Raw genomic sequence first — 21,071 nt, forward strand, 5'->3', positions numbered from 1 at the left:
TGAAAACGCTGGATCCCAGCTCACCTGGAACAGTGAATCATAGCCACAACTGATGGACTGCGACTTCACGGGAAGGCGTCTGCATACCTAGGCGGTACCTCGGGGTCCTGTTCTTGGATGTTAGCGGTGAGGTGAGGGGACAGAGAAACTGCTGCCGGCTTCAGACCGCGTCCCAGAAGACCAAAGGCAAGCAGGGGGATAGGAGCAGGCACAGTCCACTTGGGGCAGTACTTATGCTGGGTGTCTGCTCTGCACGGTCTCACAGACTGAGTCCGGGCCACATTTTCCCTGCAGCAGTGCCCACAGTGTCTTCAACCAATTGCAGAAGGACACTGTGTTTTAAAAACTGAGGGCGGCAAACAGCGCACTAATAGTACGGCATCTGAGGAAGTTCGAAAGAATGAAACGTGTCATGCTGAGTGTTTTAATAAAGGCGCAGCTTTAACTGGACCCCCGTGTGTTACATGTGTTTCTGCTTTATAGTTTGACCTATTTCCTCTTTCATCATTAACAATAGCTTTAGCAGGGTGGAGCTTCGCGGGCAACCAAGATGGCCGCGTGAGCTCGGAGTCTCGAAGACCCTCTGATCCTCCGAACTAATCCTGTCACATATCCTCTCAGATTCTCGTGAAATATTGAAGATGAACCAACGCTGACACGGATCCCGTTGTCCGATTCCAAATCCGACATTCCTGGGTGCAGTTACACCGTGTGGAAGTTTGCGGACTGCGGGGGGACCAAAACTCAAGCCGGGGCCTGTGATTGCGACATTGCCAGACGGAGGTGACGAGGCACGGATCTGGCTGCTCCGGCTCGCAACGAAGCTAGCGTAGTGGCAGAGTGAGCGTATGCTAGGTGGAGTGCGGGATAGATCGTCTTAAACGCAGGTGAACTGGTGAGGCCCGTTGTGTTGACTGGCGAGGTGGCCCGGGGACCAACAATGGCTGGCAAGGGAGGCGCTAACAAAACACAGCCTCGGGTCAGCAGGAAGACTTCGTACTCGCAGTCGAACAACATGGAGCGCTACGCTCAGCCGAGGGGCTCGCCTGGTGCCTCCACGAGACCCAAGGACCTGCATCGGGAGGTGTTGCCTGAGGTTCAAGAACCCACGCTCTGCGACATAATGGGCGCCATTGAAGGCATGAAGGCCGAGATGCACCAGCAGCACGAAGTGATGGCGCACAAGGTGGACACTCTGGCGATTGACGTCAACCTGATCAGAGCGGACTTGGGCAAAACGAACGAGCGAGTCAAATCGCTCGACATCAAGACCTCTAGCCTAACCACGGACGTCTCGGATCTGCGAACCGAGGTCCGTAACTTGAAGTCGGCCAACAACCTTTTTGCGAGGAGGCTTGAGGATTATGAGGGTCGGGCCAGGCGGCAGAACGTCCGCATTATTGGTGTGCCGGAGGGGGCCGAAGACTCGGCTGTGGACCCCTTCGTTGAAGACCTGGTCCAGAACCATCTAGCCCCTAAAGGACTTAGTAAGTTCTTTTCCGTGGAGCAGGCGCACAGGATGCCTGGGGGTCGGCCGAAGGAAGGTGCCCCTCCAAGGCCTATCATCGCCCGTGTGTTTCACTTTTGGGACCGTGACTCCATTTTACAGGCCTCAAGGAGCGGTGGGCCTCTGCAGTTCCAGAACGCTGCCATCAACTTCTTTCCGGACTTCACCCAGTCCGTGCAGAAACGGAGACAAAGTTTCATGGGAGTGAAACGAAGATTGCGGGACATGGGTATGAAGTACGCTATGTTGTTTCCTGCCAAACTGCGGATCGAACATGGCAGCCGGGCTTTGTTTTTTGACTTGCCGGAGGTGGTGTCGGACTAGCTTGACACCTTGCCCCAGCGACGTGAAGACACTGAGGAACGATCGGAAGAAGCCACTGGCGGCCAAGACCGGCAGGAATGAGGATTGGCTGCAGGACTCTTTTTTGGACAATGGGTCTACCATCAGCTGTTTGGTTTGGTAATCCTGTACTCATAAGGGGGCTTCCCCTGTACTTTTCTATTTGGAGGATGGGGGGGGTAGGGTCATCTCCTTTCTCCTCGGGGGCTTTTCGTAGATTAGTTTTCTAGGGGCGACAGGCACACTGCGAGTTGGGTGGGCTATTTAGTCTGATGCAGGGGTGCAGGGTGGGGGTCGGACGGGTTCTTTGTTTTCGTTCTTGGGTTGAATTTCCTTATTCTCTGTTTCCTTTTTGGCAAGGCAATTGGTTGTATGATTCTGTTCATGTAATGGCGGTGCCCGTCGAGGGCAGGATGGGTGGGGATTTCGATGGTGGGAGGAAGGAAATTGAATGTTCTAAGCTGGAATGTCAACGGGCTGGGGGACCGTATTAAGAGGGGTATTGTACTGCAAATGTTTAAGAGGTGTGTGCTGGATGTAATACTGTTGCAGGAAACGCATTTGGTGGGGAACACATGCTACGCACTTAATAGAAAGGGTTTCAAGATGGTGGCAGACTCGGGGTTCTCCTCGGGTTCCCGGGGGGTGGGGATTATGGTGCGCTCGACCCTCCCCCTGGAGATTGACTCGAAGGTGGTCGATGAGCGAGGACGCTACGTCGCAGTCATGGGGAGGTGGGAGGGGCGTAACTTGGCTCTAGTTTTGATTTATGTCCCCCCTGGGTTACAGACGGACACCTTCAGAGATCCTGGGTGCGCCATTTTAGGTCTTCCCGAGGGGCTGCTCCTTCTGGGAGGCGACTTCAATGCAGTGGGTTCGAGGACATTAGATCGGCACCCATCCAGAGACCTTCGAGGTGCGCAGACCTGGCTTCCTGATTTTCTTGACACCTTAGGACTTGTTGACTGCTGGAGACTAATGCATCCCACCCAGCACCAATACTCATTCCATTCAGGGGCTCACGGTAGCCTCTCCAGGATTGACTATGTTCTGACATTAGCGGCCCACGCATCGGCGTCTCGGAGGCCAGATTGATGGCGAGGGGCATCTCGGACCACTCTCTGGTCTGGGTGTCCTTCGATTTTGATGTTGAAATGGCTGAGAGGGTGGCTCCGATAAACCCGTGGTACTTTCGTGATCCCAAGACTCGCGGACTCCTGGCCAAAGCCATGGAGCTCTACTTCTCCGTAAATACGGGCTCGGTTGCCTCCACTGTCTCCTTATGGGAGGCATTCAAGACTGTCCTGAGGGGGGAGGCGTTCTCCCTTATTGCTGAAGTGCGGAGACGCAGAGACATGGACGTGGTGACTATCGAGTTCGACATAGCAGCGATTGATACCCAATTGGAGGCCAGCCCGACGCCGGATCTCCTGCACGCGCTCTTGCTCAAACAGTCGGAGTATCGCGCCACTGTTACGGAGGCGGCGAAGGCCATGGGTAGGGAGCAGCAGGGGCAAATCTATGAGGTTGGGGACAAAGCTGGTAAACTTATTGCCTGGCTAGATAAGAAGGAGAGGGCTAGCCGCGTTGTCCCAGAGGTATTGGGGGAAGGTGGCGTGGCTGTCACCGACCCTAGCGCTATTGCTCTTGCCTTCGCGGAATACTTCTCGTCCATTTATACCTCAGCCTCCGAGATGTCGAAAGAAGACTCTGGTGCCTTATTGCAAGACATAGAGGTCCTGTGCCTGTCTGATACTGAGAAGGAAGACATGGATAGAGACATCGCGGTGGACGAGATCGCTCAGGCGATACGCTCCCTGCGATCCGGCAAGGCTCCAGGCCCCAACGGTATCCCAGTGGAGCTGTACAAGATTAAACCGGACCTCGTCGCTTTGCCATTGTGGGCTATGTTCCTTGAGGCGCGGGAGTCGGGTGCCCTTCCCCCCGATCAGAGGCTGGCCACCATTGTGGTCATTCACAAGGAAGGGAAGCCCAGAGATTTGTGTCGGTCGTACCGTCCTATCTCGCTACTGAATGCTGAGCCCAAGATCTTGGCTAAAGTGCTAGCCAACCGGCTGGTTGGAGCGATAGCCGATTTGGTGCACCCAGACCAGTCAGGTTTTATTCCACATCGTAACACCGCCCTCAATCTGAGAAGACTTCACGGAGCCCTCGCGAGGGTCCGCACGCTTCGGGAGCCGGACATCTTGGCGTCCCTGGACGCCACAATGGCCTTCGACTCCCTTGAGTGGCCATATTTGTGGGCGGTGCTGGAGAAGTTTGGGTTTGGTCCGGGGTTCATTGGATGGGTCAAGCTCCTATACGCCAACCCGCTTGCCAAGGTGGCGGTTAACGGCCGCGCATCGGCTCAGTTTGCCCTTAGTAGAGGCACCAGGCAGGGGTGCCCCCTGTCCCCTCTTTTGTTTGCATTGGCACTGGAACCTCTGGCGGCGTGGTTGAGAGGGCATCCGGACATTAGGGGAATCAAGTGGTTCCCGGGCTTTGAGGATAGGGTGTCTCTGTACGTAGATGACATTCTCCTGTACCTCACCTCGCCGTGTATGTCCCTTATTGTTGTGTGTGACGTCCTGGGTACCTTCGGTAGACATTCTGGACTCGTCATTAACTGGTTGAAGTCTCATTTATATGTCCTGAGGGGTGCGGTCCCGAGACTCCCGCGGGACTGTAACATACAGGTTGCGAGATAGGGGTTCAAATACCTGGGCATCTACATCTCTGCTGACCCCACGGTGCGCTACACGAACAACTTGCTCCCCCCTCTTGCGCGCCTTCGGCGTGACGTGGAGGGATGGCGGAAGTTGGCGCTTTCCTTGCTCGGACGGGCGGCATTGTTCAAAATGATGTCCCTACCCCAGTTTCTGTACGTGCTTCAGAATACCCAGGATCTGGTCCCGTCGGGATATTTCAGAGAGGTTGAAGGCCTCCAGCGGGCCCTACTCTGGGATGGCAGGCCACGCATCACTATTACCAAACTGACTCTTCCGTGGTATGACGGAGGGATTGCGCTGCCTGACATCCGCAGGTATTATTGGGCGTCTCAACTGGTGGCCATTAATCACGGATTCTATGGGCCAGCTGTAAATCCGGGCTTTGCCATGGACCGGTGGCTCCTGGGTGATGGGAAATACTACAGGGCTCTGTACTCTAGGTCTCTGGATGGAAGAATGACAGGTCCCACTAAAACGTCGGTCGACATTTGGAGAGCGGTGACGAAGGCACAGGGATGGAAAGGCAAACTCACAATGGTGACTCCACTCTATGACTCCGATCTGCTGGGTAACTTATGGCACACAAAGGGGTTTGACTGCTGGGACTTGATAGGCATCTCCAGGGTGGAAGACATGATGGCCAGGGGTCAGATCAAGCCATTTGAGGCACTTCAGAGAGAATTTCAGCTGGGGAAAAGGGAGTTCTTCAGGTACGCTCAGTTAAAACACGCCCTCCTGGCGGTTAAACCGGAAGGTGAAAAAATCCCCGAATCTTCCCCACTGGAGGACAGGTTGCTGGACGGCTATATGCCCGACAGCGCTATCTCACTGACCTATAAGAAACTCATTAACGTTTGTGCGGACCTTCTGCTAGGGGTGCGAGATCAGTGGACCCGTGATGGGATTGAGTTGGACGACGAGGATTGGCAGTGTGCGATCTTGTCTCCGAAGGAGGTGGCAATCCCGGCGGGACTGCGACTCGTGCAACTGAAAATCTTGCATAGGGTTTACGTCACTGGCCCCCGACTGGTCCACATAGGTCACTCTGAGGATGGTCTCTGTAGACGGGGGTGTGGTTCCCTAGCGACATTCATGCACATTATATGGGAATGTAGGGCGGTGGCTGCATATTGGAGGCGTATACACATAGTGATGGGTGAAGTGACGGGAGTTGACTTGCCCGCTGAAGCCCGGCGCTGTCCACTAAATGTATGGCGCCCCCACAGACTACACCAGTTCACAAACTCAATGGGTCACCCTAGGCAACATGGTGGCTAAAAGGGACATTGCACAGAAATGGGGAGCGGCTCTGCCCCCCACAGTAGAGACGTGGAAGGCTAACATGGACTGGTGCATGTTCCGGGAGAAAACTGTGTATGTTGCCAGGGGTAGGCCCAAAAAGTGGAATAAGATTTGGGGGCCCTGGAATGAATATAGAGGTGATATTTGCCTCCCACCGGACGCAGCGCCCTTGGAGGAGCGAATGTCCCCTTAGCCCCTGAGTCCAGCTGACTTAGTAATACACAATGTCCTGTCTCCTCCCTCCCTCTGATACCCAAGCATGTGACCTGTTCATGTATCCTCTTCCATATATAGGCCCATCCTGCCCTGAAGTAGGGCGATGCCGTACTCATTTCCTTTGCCTTGCCCTTTTGCACCGTTATAGGTGCTTTTCCGTTGTTATACTGTTTCCTTTCTATTATAAAATAAACCTCATGTGATTCTGTATTGTATTCTGTGTGCACCATTTTACACTGCATAAAGTCTTGCTGCCATGCCTTCGGGATGTATGGCTGAATAGCTGTGTACTACTGTGTTGTAAATAAAGGTTTTCCAAAAAAACAAAAAAAAACAATAGCTTTAGCTAAGAACTAATCTCTTTTCTCTGGCTGAAACTTTTGGGGTGACACCGCATTGTCTGGTTTTACACCTCCTTATACCAGTGACTATCGAGACTAAAAGGACAAAGGCCTCCTCAAACAAGCATTTGCAATGCAATAGGTTTCGCATTTACACGAGTTTAAGCTATTGGCATTGTAAATGAAAATGCCTTTTATTTATGTTTTAAAAACAAAAACAAAAATAAAAGGCATTGTTATTTGCAATGTCAATAGCTCAAACTTGAGTAAATGTGAGACCTATTGCATTGCAAATGCTTGTTGGAAAGTGTGTTTTTTTCTGCGCCACTTCTTGCCAATCCCCTTGTCTCCAGTGAACTTTCTTTGCTGGGTATGCTGACAAGCATTTGGAATGCGCGTTTGGAATGCTCAGACACACACACAGACCTCAATGGTGAAAACAAACATGCACAGCCTACCCCCCTGACCCACACTTGTGTTTACATTCAGCTGTGACACAGCTGCAGCTTGGAAACGGTAGCCTTTTAAAAAAAAAACATAATGTCCTTCCAGGAAATGTGCCACCTAAACCCAATACGTGAAAACAAATGGCGCTTATCTCAGCAACTCGACGGAGAGGAATTCAACTTGCGAGTAGGAGTGAAAGAGGGTAGGATTGGATAGGGGATGGTTTTAGCACATAGCGAAATGGAAACAGCCTTTTATTCTCAAGTTCCCCTGTTGCACACCACAAACATCCCTACCAGAACTGACACTGTGTGGTACATTAGTGAACGACGTTATTTGAATATTTTGCCATAAATAGTCAATATGGCAGCCTGCTGAATCAGCAATGAAATAGGAACATGCATATCACCCGTCTGCAGTAATTTAAATAACATAACAAAATAAAACACTTTTCCAGGAACTTTCTGTCTTTGGAGGTGTGATGCGGAGCTGTGGACATTTTCGATGGTAAATTTAACAAGCTCTTGCCATTGCACAAAGGCAGCCACTTGTTTATATTTGCATCACGCTTTCACGTTAGCGCGATGCATAAACACGTGGTCGCTCTTGCTAAAGGCGATTGAGAAAACATAGTGCCTACTGACTAATAAAGGAGACCGTGTAATGCTGCAAGTAAAATATCGAGTCTGGGTGGGCCATCCAAAAAGAAGACAGGGCGGTAACAAAGAAGCCTCATTTTCAATCACTTGCCAGTGTTTAACATTTACGATGACGCCAGCCAATAAAAAAGATGGACGGGGCTTCAACTCCACTTCTGAAATCCCCTCTAAGACAATATGACTCGCAGAGCGACCAGCGCATGTGCGCTGCAAAGCTAGGCGAGACCTACAAAGGGCTACCAATAGGAAGAAAAACTTTCAGGACACACCCAAGTCACATTTAGTTGTGGAAAGGCGGCAGAACATTTGGTCCCTTTGTACACTATTCATCTTCGGACAGGCCACACACAGCATGGGATGGGCCCAGGCGAGACTTGGAGGGGTGGAGAATTTCTTTGATCCTCCGTAGTCAGAAATTGGCAGCTTTAAGTAGGATTTTGGGAATCAAAATAAAAAAGAGCTAAAGAGAGGAACTAATTGAGTTTGCCTTCTCACATTTCAGTCCGCTTCACTTTAAATGACTTACACATAGCTGTTGCAGTTAAGCATACATGTGAGTCTGGAACAGCGGTAGTGTGGAAAATATCAAGCAGAGAGAGTTCAAGTCACTTAATTTGGGGTCTATTCGCAAAGTAAAACTTACATATGAGTAAGAGTAAGTCTACATGTGCATGTTTGCTCTTACTCTAGTACTAAAGGCTATTCACCATTTCCAAGTGTAAAGTTACTCAAATGGGTAGACTTACATGTCCCAACCCCTTAATTCATGGTGTGGAGTCAAATTTAGGAATGTAAAGTTAATAGGTGAAACTTTTCAAAAGCAGATGGTGATTTCTCCCACCGAGCCAGAGATCTCCATATGGTAAAATATAGAGAAAAGTTAAAAGGTTTAATAACTTTTTTATGTTTAATACTAAAATTAACTAATTTTAGATGTTTATATTAAATGTAGTACATTATACAAATGTGAGAGCATTAATTTAATTCAAATAAAAATGTATTAATTGGGAACATTTTCCATTTAAAATAAAATTATTTTTCTAAAATGTCATTAAAATAATTACCACCTAAAGTAAGAAAATATATATTATTTTGTACTTAAAGTTATTAAAAGTGATGTAGAGAGTTAACAGTAATTTAATTATTTAAATAAATATTAATCTTACATTAGTTTTTAAATTTAGATAAGGGTAATTAAATATTTTAAATACATGACTAATTATCTTGTCTTTTTCAATTTTTTTTAACAATAAATAAAATGTCATTATATTCCAAACTGTTTAAATAATTGTATTTATTTTAACATTATTTAGTTGGGGTTTTATTTAAAGTCTCTACCTCCATTATCTTTTACGGGCGGATGTCGCAGTACCTCTGAACGGCCATGTGCGGTGCTGGACTTACTACAGCTCTAAGCTGGAGTACATTTACGACTGTTTTGGGTCCAATTTAACTGTAGTAACAATAGAAGGGCAGTTTATGAACATGAAGGGCCTTACTCCTTTGTGGGTGCGTTCGTGCTTGTCTCTACCTACACCCCTTCCTAAAACTCAATCTACTCTTACTCTTCCCTTAACCCCTCCCCTTTGGTAGTGAGTATACCCCATTTTCCAGTCATTCTCCTCTGTACCTCCCACATCTATTACTAAAAAGGTATAATTACGTGTGCACTTGAAGTGCTGTCACAGGCAGAGTGTTAGACAATTTAAAAAAGTACAAAAATCTATATATTTTTTAAAAAGCACTACCGTCCAGGTTGGGATTTGAAGAGCATGTGTAGATTTTAATTTAATTCAATTTGTTCTTATTGTTATCTTTTTAAAGAACAAAGTCATAATTAGTAAAGCTAAGATCCTAGACTTTATTTTTCATATACAGTTTATAGATGAGCCAAGCCTGAATTTTGGACGTAGTATATAAAGATCAGCCAAGCCACTGGAGGTCGCATAACTTGCTGGAGGAGCCTTATTTGTTATTGAATTAACCGGACAAATCACTCCACCAAATTAGAACGGCCATGCATTACAACCCACGGAATGAAGAACAGCTATCAATCTGTCAAACCATTCAGTGTGACGCTGGGTGACGTTTTCAGTGTTGGAAAGGGTTGACAGATTAGTAGCAATTTCTTGATTCTGTGAGTGGCTGGTTAATTCCGATAACTCAATTAGACTGGCAATGTGCTAGCCCTTAGCATGATAACTTTTTACGTTTTTTTTATGTTGGCAAAATTTGTGAATTATGAAATTTCGCATTATGCAATTTTTACATTTTTAAGCACCATTTTTTATAAAAAAAAAAGAAAAAAGGTTTTGCAAAAGACACACAAATGTATCATATTGAGACATTTTCTACATGAACCAATATCCTACTTCTACCCTGTGAGGCTTTTCTACGTGAGGTGCATGCTTGCAGAAAAAAGTCACAAGATACTGGCAAACTACGTTTTGCTCTGAAAGCGTAATTTTGCCTAACATATTTTCAGAACTAATCAGGAAATTTTGAGAAATTTTGTAATTGCAATTTTGCACTCTCCTGCTTTTTTTCCTTGTACTCTCAGTTATTGTATAGGTGAAAACACCTTGCGGGTTGTCTCTTTAAAATTATACTCTGAAAGCAATTTGACAATCTTTTTTTGTTAGGGCATGCAGCTCTCCTTGCACAAGTCTCTTTATTATGATGCATCCAAGAACTACTGTAAGAACTGGGGATAGAGATTGTACAACACAGGAGTTAAAAATGACCAGAGTTTACCAGTGGCTGTGTATTTGAACATGCATGACTATTCTTTAACAATATGTATACTTGCAGTAATACAATGTGATTCACATTTAGTACAATCAAGAGATTCTGTTAAGAAAAGTGTGCTTAAATGGGGGGTGGTGTCCCAAAATGCTTTTTCCCCATGTTAATTCCCACAGGAATGTTTAACACGACTACAGCATGAACTACTGGACGGAATTACACCAAATTTGGCAGAAAGCTAGCTCGTGGTCTAAAAAGCACGCTTTTTCTGAATTCGTGTAAATCCGCTCTGGAGTTTTAGAACCCTCTGAGCCTAAATTCCGCAGAGCCCTCAAAACACATCTGTTTTGCCTAGCACTGCCCTAGTTCTTTTTCCCCTATTCTCCTCCCTCACGAAAGCAATTCTAGCGCAGGGACACGCCGGTGAGCGTAACTAAGCGCTTTATAAAATTCCAAAATAAAATAAATAGAGATATTAACAAAAAAACTAAACTGCATATATAGGGGACGCAGATCCAACAGTCTCCATGCTGAAATCTGATTGGCTGCCAATACTTCAAACAGGAAGTGTTGGCAGCCATCTTCGGACTTGGCTTCAGCCGACTGCCACAAAAAACCTTTAAAATGAAGAAAAGAGGGCAGGGTAGGAATACCCTGACCCCTAGCTGTGGTGGTTGGGTCCCACAGAGACCCTGCTGGGAGTTATAATCAGAAATTGGGCAATTTTACCACAAAATCGCAGGTGGATCCGTGAATTCAAGGCAAAAATGAGAGACCAAAAATAAAGTGTGATTACCGGGACTAGTTATATATATATATATATGCCCCCCAGGCCCCCACACCCATGGGCCAGGTCCCGGGGGTTTACAATTATTTATATAAGTAACGGCTGGGAAGCCAGCAGTACTCTCGCTGTTGCTCACTTGTATCTTGAGAACAGCAGAAGACTCTGAATGCAGTCATACATCAAGGCAGTCTCCTACAGAGAGTTCCAGGCTTAGCAGCACTCACTACTCTCTCTACTGCTTTAGCTGCCTTGTGTGTGTGAGGCAGAGGCCTGCCTGTGATGTGCTTGGTAATGCAGCCCTGTACTCCCAGGAGCAGAGGAGCAGGCAGACAAGAGAGGTTACGGACTGGAGTATAGAAGGCGGGGTGTAGGAGCATCCATGGCACCACAGACTGCCTGAGAAGGAAACATACCTGTGACATACATGGTGCAGCACTGAAAGTTACAGTGGGTAACACTCAGAGGATAGCTCTGAGAGGTGCAGTAGGAACAGTGCTGTGAGCAGCAGGGTCGTGTACAGGGGGTAGCACTGTGAGGGAGGATCTGGGGATTACATGAACAGTGTGAAGCGAGGTACACCAGGGGGTGAGTGACACTCAGCCAGAAACATCGCAGGGGTCTAATAGAACTGATTTCAGAGCACCTGCTGGTGCCTCTGTCAGTTTATCGGGAGCTCTGTCTGTGAGTCAATTGCATTATCTCTCCTCACGTCATCTCTTCCTCTTTAGCTGCCATCTACCAAACACAGTGCTTTGGGCCTCTGTCTTCTCATTATGTTTCTATTGGAAATTCTATTTGCCCCTCTGAGTCCATGTCATGAACTCCTCTGTGCAGGGCTGGACTGGCCGTTGCGGGCACCGGGCAATCCCCTGGTGCGCTGCAAGGGTGGGGGTCGCTTTTGGGCCCCTGGGGCCGTTTTTGTTACAGGGCTGCAAAATCGGCCCTGTAACAAAATCGGCCAAAAACCAGCCCCGCCAAAGAGCTCGGTCGCACCCCCAACCTCCCCCACCCCCCGGGCACTTTGCCGGGGCCGGATTTGGTTCCTAGTCCGGTCCTGCCTCTGTGTGTCTGACTGCCGCATCAGCTCCTTATCTCTCAGTGATGTTTAATATCTGTACCTCAAGCAAAAGCACCCGGTACACTGTGCAGTTATCTGTGTGTCGGTGTATGGCTGTGCTGTGGGTGTCTGAGTATTGGACCGCATCATTTTATCTTTGAGTGCTAGATAGTGTAAGTTGGAACTGGGTTTCAAGGGAATAGAAAACACTATCAGCTATTGATTGTTGATGCAAAACTGCCCAACAGCAAAAAGGAGTTGGTGACATGAGATATTTTTTAAAATCACCAGGCAGGTTCTGTAATACCGGCACACACCATGAAGACTTCTAGATATATTGAAATTGTACCAGAGTGTGAAACTGTTTTTAGTAACAGACATACTGGATGCTTTTCCAGAATATTTTTAGCATGTTAACATGAGGGGGTTAGTCTTGTGAAACCACAGTCAACAGCGTAACTACTTGATGCTACATCCCATTATCCAGCATGCCATCACATTTCCTTCGACTATGATTTAATGTGCCACAGAAACTAAGACTTTTTCTGTTACGAAAAGGGAAGAATGCGCCTGCACTGCGGACCTACCACATGGAGCCCTCGACCTGTTAACAAGTTCTTTCAAACTGCTGTAGAGAGCACTGTCTTCATATAGTAGGCTTTCACCAAATGAATATCCTCTAAACTAAGTCTACAGATAAGCATTTTCAAATGAAAAACACAGTTTATCAAGAAGCTTCATAAATGTTATCTATTTTAACGATTTTCATTGAGCTCCACATTATCCTGGTGTTTTGAAGGCTGTAGAGTACAGTAGAGAGCCTATGAGGGGGACCCTGCTACAGAGTCAATTTCTGGACAGTGATTGGCAACATTCTGGACAAAACAGGATCATTTTATAGAAAAAAATCCAGGACAAGTTTACCAAATGCTATTCAGATCTACAGCCAGTGGTGTACGATTATGAAAATGAACAGCTTACACACAAATTTATGTAAAATAGTGCTCAGTAACATTGCATTCTTTCATTTGTTTATTGCAGGAGACAAGACTATCTATGTGAATATGTACTCCTCCATTCTCCTGTTACAGGGACAGATTGCCCACTGTATGTTGTCAACAAACCAGTAGTTAGTGATAAACTTCAAAATAGGCCACCAGACCTACGGTACACAGGGTGAGAAAATCCAACCTACAACACAGACGTCTGCAGGGTCTCTCCTCCCCGTCTGCTATAAAAACAGAGAAATATAGTGCATTTTAAGGCATATGATTCCAAATACATCCAGCAAAATGCACAGGTTTACAGGCAACTCAACAGGGTCATTGTTTGGCTACAGTAGAATTTAGCTGATGTACCCAAGAGAAAGCTGTGTGCAGAACAATAGATGGTGCCAATTATCCCAAGTCTTTCACATATGCACACACTCCTCTACTCCCAACACAGCCACTCACACATGCACTCACAGAGACACTCACACACCCATTCAGAGACTCCCAAAGGCACTCACACACCCAGTCACAGACACACTCAAACAGTCACACACCCACTCACAGACCTACAGAGGCACTCACACACCCACTTACAGACCTACAAAATTTATGTATAGGCATTTATATAGCGCACTACTTACCCGTAGGGTCCCAAGGCGCTTCGGCCGCTGCGAAACCCTTCCTGGCTTCCCTGAGAGATGGTCCCTTAATGGGTATCTCCAGGGTGAGACCAGGCATCCCCGGCGGTCTGGTGGGGCCGTTAGTGAAGATGAGTCAAGCTAATGCCCAGAGTTGCCGAGTGTGATCGCTGATAAGAGTGGGCACCGAGGCGAGAGAATTATCGAGTCCGCTGACCCTGGTCCAGAAACCTGCCGCGCCGGGAATCGAACCCTGGTCCCGGGCCGTCCTCTGCTCTCGGGTCTGCCGCCTCTAACCAGTGAGCCACACTACTTCATACAAAGGGAGTTACACATCTACTCACAGACATACTCACAGACCCCTAGAGGCCCTCACACAGTCACTCATCCACACAGATCTGTAACACAACCACTCAAGCCGCCAAATAACCATTAAAACACACCTACTCAGAAATACCTGTTCAAAAACTAATACACTTAGGGCCAGATGTAGGATATCCCAGTTTACAGACTCTAAAATACCGAATCATACCGATTCGGTATTTAAGAACAGCCAAATGGGATGTAGGTAATTTTTCGTAAAAAATGACCAAATCGGTACGTTTCGATAATTACAGAATCGGTATTTACCGATTCGGTAATTGCCATTCATTCCTATGGGCCTGGAGGCCCATAGGAATGAATGTTCCTATGAATAGCTACATATTGAGCTTTTTTATACGCGGTCAGAGCAATTTTTATCTTCCTCTATTACTTTCTCCCTTATGGCCTTAGACAAACACCTGTACGCAGCTCTACAGTCCTTCTTGTACCATTTTGCTGACTTTTTAATAACTCGGTTTCTAGTTTTTAGGTTTCGTAACCTGGCGAGGGGCGAAGCCCCTCCCAGATCGAAATCTGTTGTTTTTAATAGTGAGGTTAGGACAGCCTCTGTTTCCAATTGGTTAGCTCCATAAATGGAGACTAGCCATTGGGAGACAGAGGCTGTCAATCGCGCTTTCTCTCGAAAACGCGATTCGGGGGCGTTTCCGTGTCTTTTTTTAAGTCACGCCCTCTCCTCTTCCCATTGGCTGGAATTTTACCTTCCAGCCAATGGGAAGGGGAGAGCACGCAAACACGCCCCCAAATCCCAAAATGACCTTGTTTTATTGGCTACTTGGATCCCGGGCGGAATCCGACCTCCGCAGCAAGCTGAAGCGTCAAGGAACAGAACGGTAAATGTGGCTGCCGCCGTGCCCCTGTTTATGTAACATATTCCGGTACAACAAGTGTATGTGTCCTCAAATGCATTTTGCGAGGTTGCTCGGCTTGTGTTTAGATTGTTTTGTAGTTTTATTTAGAGCGAACTGGTCCTGAAGGTATTGGAGCGTGAGCACTAGATACATTGAGCAAGGGTTTTAGGCACGGGAGATTAAGTAGTTTGCCCAGAATCACACGCAGTTTAGCCGACGCAGAGACTCGAGCCGGGATGCTACATCACGTACCCAGCCTCACTACTCCAGGTGAGCACGTCTCAGTATTTACCGGAAAAGCTTCGCCTTCTGAAGCAGCTGAGCGGCTGCAAGAGTGTGTGGCGCACACTGGGGTCGTCTCTACGAGCCTTTGAGCCCGAACGTTCTCCACGACTCCGTCCGCAGGTCTCTGTGATTAAAAATGGATGCCGGCGAAAAGAAATTCGCAGGGGGAAAAGGAGGAGAATGCTGCCCGTGCCATGAGCACTCCCCCCTGCAGCAAGCGACAATTACAGGAGGCCCGGGCTGAAAACACCAAGAATGAGGCGACCGGGAGCTCACCCCGCACCTCCCGTGCCCAGCGTGTGTGCCCCCCTACGTGGGGCGAAGAGAGCGCCAAGCGGTGCCCGCCTGCATCCACCGTGGCGGAGTGCCCCGGAAAGCGGAGACCCCTGCGGAGCCCACCCGCGGGGTTGAACAAGGGCCGGAGGTGAGCCCGGGCGGTATACTGCCTGGGGGGCGAGCAAGCCTGAAGCGCCCCCCCCCCCCCCTTGTGAGTTATTTTAAGCGGTGCCCACCCGCATGGTCGTGGCGCCCTGCCGGGCGCGAGAAAACCGACAGCAAACACACAGCAAAAGCAGCGCCAGCGGAGCCCACCCGCGACCTGCCTGCAGCGTCTCCGGTCCCCCCCCACCCCCGCAGCGCAGCATGTGTGGTTCGTAGTTGCCGCTGCGAGGGTGAATTGACATTAAATGTGAAGCGGAGCGAATCCCACCCCTCCGTTTGCCCTACAGTGCTGCACCAAACACCCGTGGCACAGGACGCCACTATTGAAACCCCCCACCAGGCAGAAGCCAAAAGGAAACGCACCCCGCTATTTCACACCCGCGAAGAATCAGGAACTCCGCCCACTAGTGCCTGCAACCCGGTCCGGGGAGGTCCGCAGCGTGAAGGGAGCTGCCAGGGCCGACCAAAGCGCCTCAAGCAGGAGAAGAGACGGGGCGGCGAAGAACTGAGAACCCGACAGCAGCCCCACACTAATCCCCCCCCCCCCAGAAAGCTCTGTGTGCAGCCAGCGCCACGAGGTCAGGAGAAAAATCCCAGTACAACTGATGCCAATCCCCGCTCCCGCGTACCGTGGCGAAGACTCCCGGTGAACGCACGCACATAAACATATAGAAGGGCACACTGCACAGCTAAGCGATATTTAGTTTATATCTTGCTGAACGATGAGCGCTTTAGTTCCACTGATCAGGGGCGTAACACAGGCCCCTGCAGCCCCCGCGTTGCGGGGGTCCGCGCTCCAGGGGTCCCGCGCTTCAGTGGCCCCCCCACTCTCAGCGGGAGCCAGCAAGCCTAAATGCCGCGCACTGCCTTAAATGGTGCCCGCAAGGCATGCCAGGGCATCTTCTTCATTAATTAATTAAGGTGTGCAGGCCCAGACTCTTAATTAATTATTGGTGCGCACTGCGCAGGCACGGGCCTCGAAGCCTCGACAGTCAGGCCCTCTGGGATCTTTTTATTTAAAGTTGGGTGTGTGGCGCTCAGTTCGTTCACCGCCTGCGCGTTCTTCAGGGTGTAGCATAGGGGGTGAGGCTGGTGACCAATGCCGTTTTCATGCGTATTGTAATTGAAAGTGCGGGTGACCAGTGAAATGAATCGGAGGCATCCTAGGACCCAGGCCAGCCGGAGATTAGTGCGAACTTGGAAGGACCGTGAGGCCGTCGGGCATCATTTAATTATTACAAGCCCCTGCTTGGCTAGCCTTGCCCTCTTACGCTGCCCGCTCGCACCTACCTGCTCTGAGCAGACAGCTAAGGTGTGTGTTATGCTGCTGGAACTTTTCGGTGCTTGTTTTCAAGTTGGGCCACCAAATAACAGCCCTGCCTTCATTAACTAATTGACGAACGCTACAAATGCCTTTCGCAAGTCCCTCCAACAGTGGCCGATATGCTTTACGTGGTGAGCAACCCTCAGTGATCATTTACATTGATTTTCATTCAGGTTTGTTCTGTGGGATTTTTTTTAAAGACACAGTCGGTACACAACCGGAAGTACATACCACAACGTGTTAGGTTTTCACAGCCTGAATTTCATACCATTTTTTAGATCCTGCTTTGGCCAGACCTTTTATTTTAAAAGAAAATACATCTGTACAATATGCTTATTTAAAGGGACTCTCGGCCAACTTTCTTCGTCTATTGGGCCGTTGGTGTAATTCACATTTTGCACACAGTATGGGGAAGGGGACCATATCTGTCAAGTTTTCACTTCACTTATGTGGGACATTTACAGGTCTTCAGTCATTTATGAGTGACATTTCACTGCCTTATGTGTGCACTTTAAGCGACACTTCATAGCGAGTAAGCAGTTGTTTTGATTAAATAAGGTAATATATGTAAGCAGCCATTTTTTGTCAAATGTGACAAACTTGAATCGCATTAGAACAGATGCTATGCTCATGACGTTTTTCAATCACTAGCTATCCCTATCCTTACTGGGCACAGGGCACTTGACGCCTATGCTACACACTGTTCTTTCCACTGTGTAATTCTGGGCATGGTGCTGATGAAGGATTTATTAAACCACAACTGATGATTAGTGATAATATGTCAATAAAATCACATAGCAGCAGTTAGTGACTACCTGCAGAAACAGATCTCAACATTTAAAAATGTGAATCATTCTGCGTATACTTTTAATGCCTCCTTGTTAAGTATTTCAAGCACCTTAGGTGTCTCTTCCTTGCAGAAGTGAGCCAAAATAGTGAAGAGGCCTTTTTTGTTTGTGGCTGTGACATGTCCAGGGCTTAATTTCAAGTTGTGTGTTAATAGAAATCATGGGGATAAAAATGTTCATGCGAGTTTATTTTTCCATAACACTTCTTGTAATAAATATTGTGACAAAGAATATACCTCAAAACAAAGACACATCACTCCTCTTTGTCACATGATTAATTTCTACAGACCTTTTTATTATTGCGGTTCCATGTTCTTGGAGTATCTTGTTGTTCTAATGGGTGTACGTTCTGATATTTATATGTTTCCCTCGTCTTCATTGCTTAATTTTGCTTGCGAGAAAGTGTCACTCCTCATCGTTGAATGTCACTCATAATTGTGCACTGGAATTATGAAAATGTCACACATAAGCAATCGGAAACCTTGGCACCTATATAGAGGTCCTCTTCCCTTACCAAATAATCCATTGGCCCCCATACGCACACAGTGAGTAAAAACACACGTACTCATTATCACATGCACAGGTCAGCGCCAATCAGCTCTGGCCCTGCTTCAGTTGTGTAACAAAGGCACCTGCAGCCCCCCACGGAGTGGGTTGGCCCCAAGCTCCATAGGGCCCCTTCAGAACAACACCCTGGCTTGAGCGCGCCTGAGTGAATCTGAAGGGGGCTTCCTCCATGTACTTTGCTGGGGGGCCCTCTCAAGTTTCGTGACGCCACTGCCACTGATTGTTATTTAGGAGCTGAAAACAGGAGTATTATATAATTTGCTGAATTGAAGATTTTTTTCCTTACATGGCTTCAATTAATGTGCTACAAAACATTTATTTGGTCACCTCTGTTTCTCGATCATTCTAGTGTTCCATTAGACGTTTCTGCGTATATGTTAATTAGCCCCTGTAAATATCGTTTAAATGCGATGCTTGACAGGGAAGCTCAGTGCCTGGTGTGGTGGGGGTGGTGGCGGTGTTTAAGAGGAGGAAAGTTCGATTTGTGTCTGTGGGGGGGTGTTCTCAATAGGGGGCACGGGTAGCCCTAATCCCTCTGGGTAAGAACCCCTTGCTCACAAACAAGAGACAGCCCATAGTCCTAAGGGGGGCTCAGTACTCTGTGGGAAAGGGGGAGGGGGGGATGGGACACGAAATGCCACTGCCTCCTCTCCCTCCCCACCCCTCACACTTTGTGTCGTCATCTCCCAATACTTTTCCTTTTTAACTTTAATATAATCACAGGCTCTCTGCACGAACTGTTATTGCATCATGAAATTTAACAAATGGCTATTTATTTATTTTATTTAGAAGTTTTCTATAGCGCTAACAAGACCCGAAGGTAACAGAGCGCTTTACAGTAAAAGGAATGACAAGGTGAGACAACAAGACACGTAACAAATAAAGGCGATCCCCAAAAGACAGTATTGGAGGAGGAAAAGTTCGTAACAGTAGGGCTTTTGGTAGAAGGATACAGAGATAGCACATATTTCTGTGGGTGATCCTGGTCATCTAGGACCTAGGGAAAGGATGAGGAACAAGGATTTGAGTTGGTTCTTGAATTCTGCATAGGACGGTATAGTTCTGATATGCGGGGGATAGAGTTCCATATTTTGGGGGCATTTCCAGTGAAGGAGCAGTAAATGTGATAAACGTCAACATTTATAGTTTCGTTTAATGTTCTTTCACCATGACTTAGTCTGCACTGCAGATGACTACACCGCTTTAGCTCTGAGATGGTAACTTTCCTTTAATTGCAATAACTCCACACGTAGAATCTAATTTGATTATCAGAGCTGGCTAACACTGTCATTAAAGTTTAATGCTTTTTGATTGATTGTGCCCATGTTAAAATCTAGAAAATATAATTGCAGTGTCAGCTTCTCCTTGTAAAGCGGATCTTCAAAGGCTCATTCAACTTTTGTTTTGTAATTAGATTTGACATAGAATTATCATTTGCCTTCAAGAGTCAATTTTGCTTATTAATTGGTGCATTCTGTCTTTAAGAGACAAAAAGGTGCAGATATAACTCCATAATCGTATCTGCCCACATCTTCACCATAACATCATACGCGCACATACACTATGATTGGTAAGTGATGTACACTACGTCAGCGACGGTTGTATTTATAAAACTGACGTAATGTGCGCACTCCTTATAAGGAAAGGCGTCACTTGGTGTTTACTCTTTACTAACCAAAGATCTGCAGATTCCACTCTGAAGCCTGCAGCCGACGGTGTCTGCCTACAGTGGGTCTCTATAAATTGGTATTGACACGGAACAAGCCGTGGGTGGAAATATTTATTTAGCTCTTCAGTGGAACAATTGTCACGCCGGCTAATCTGCAGGGATTCTCCCTGAGGCTTCGGGCCGAGACGGTCAATACGGTCTCTGGTTTCTAGATGTCTCTGCTGTTGCAGGCCCGGGACGTGGCTAGGCACGGAGAGCAGATGGGGACAAGACCTCCACCCCCATTTTAGCGGATCCCTAGCTCGACAACTCAGGGTGCATCTGGTATAACGCCCTATGGGCCATTATTACAGAACAAGCATTTACAATGCAACGGTTTCGCCTTTGGAAAAGTTAGAGCTATTGGCAATGTAAATGACAATGCCATTTATTCATCTGTTTTCAAAACCAACACATAAATACAAATGTTGTCATTTACAATGCCAATAGCTCAAACATTTCCAAAGGCGAAACCGTTGCATTGTAAATGCTTGTTTTTTATCTTAATGAAGAAACTTTTGAGTTGAACAAAAAGCTCTTCATGCACCTTTATGATCGCAATATCACTGTCTACCTGGGAATCTAATTCTGAAATAATTAATAGTGTGTTTTCCACTGCAATCCTCATCTGCTCTAGGTTATAATCAATTTCCAGTAATGTTACCCATTTTATTTATGTATTTTATTTATTTATTTATAAAGTTTTATATTGGTCTGCTCTGTCGGATTACCCAAACCCATTAACTGTAAAGTTAGCAGTAAGGTGTTGTGATCACTCTCAATTCTCTGTTGAATTACCATATCGATGAGTTGGGACCATAACTCCACATTAATAAGAAAGTAATCGATTCAACTGCTTCTTAGCCAGTTGTTATAAGTATGCTGGCCCTCACTATCTGATAAA

General features: G+C 47.2%; 1 protein-coding gene across 1 annotated transcript in view; it reads right to left on the minus strand.

The window, feature by feature from the left end:
* Positions 1 to 21,071, minus strand: part of TLL2 (tolloid like 2) — a 2,097,051-nt gene that overhangs the window by 746,615 nt on the left and 1,329,365 nt on the right. The gene's annotated exons all lie outside the window — the stretch shown is intronic.

This window comes from Lissotriton vulgaris, chromosome 5, assembly GCF_964263255.1.
Source record: "Lissotriton vulgaris chromosome 5, aLisVul1.2, whole genome shotgun sequence".
In the NCBI taxonomy this organism is placed as follows: Eukaryota; Metazoa; Chordata; class Amphibia; order Caudata; family Salamandridae; genus Lissotriton; species Lissotriton vulgaris.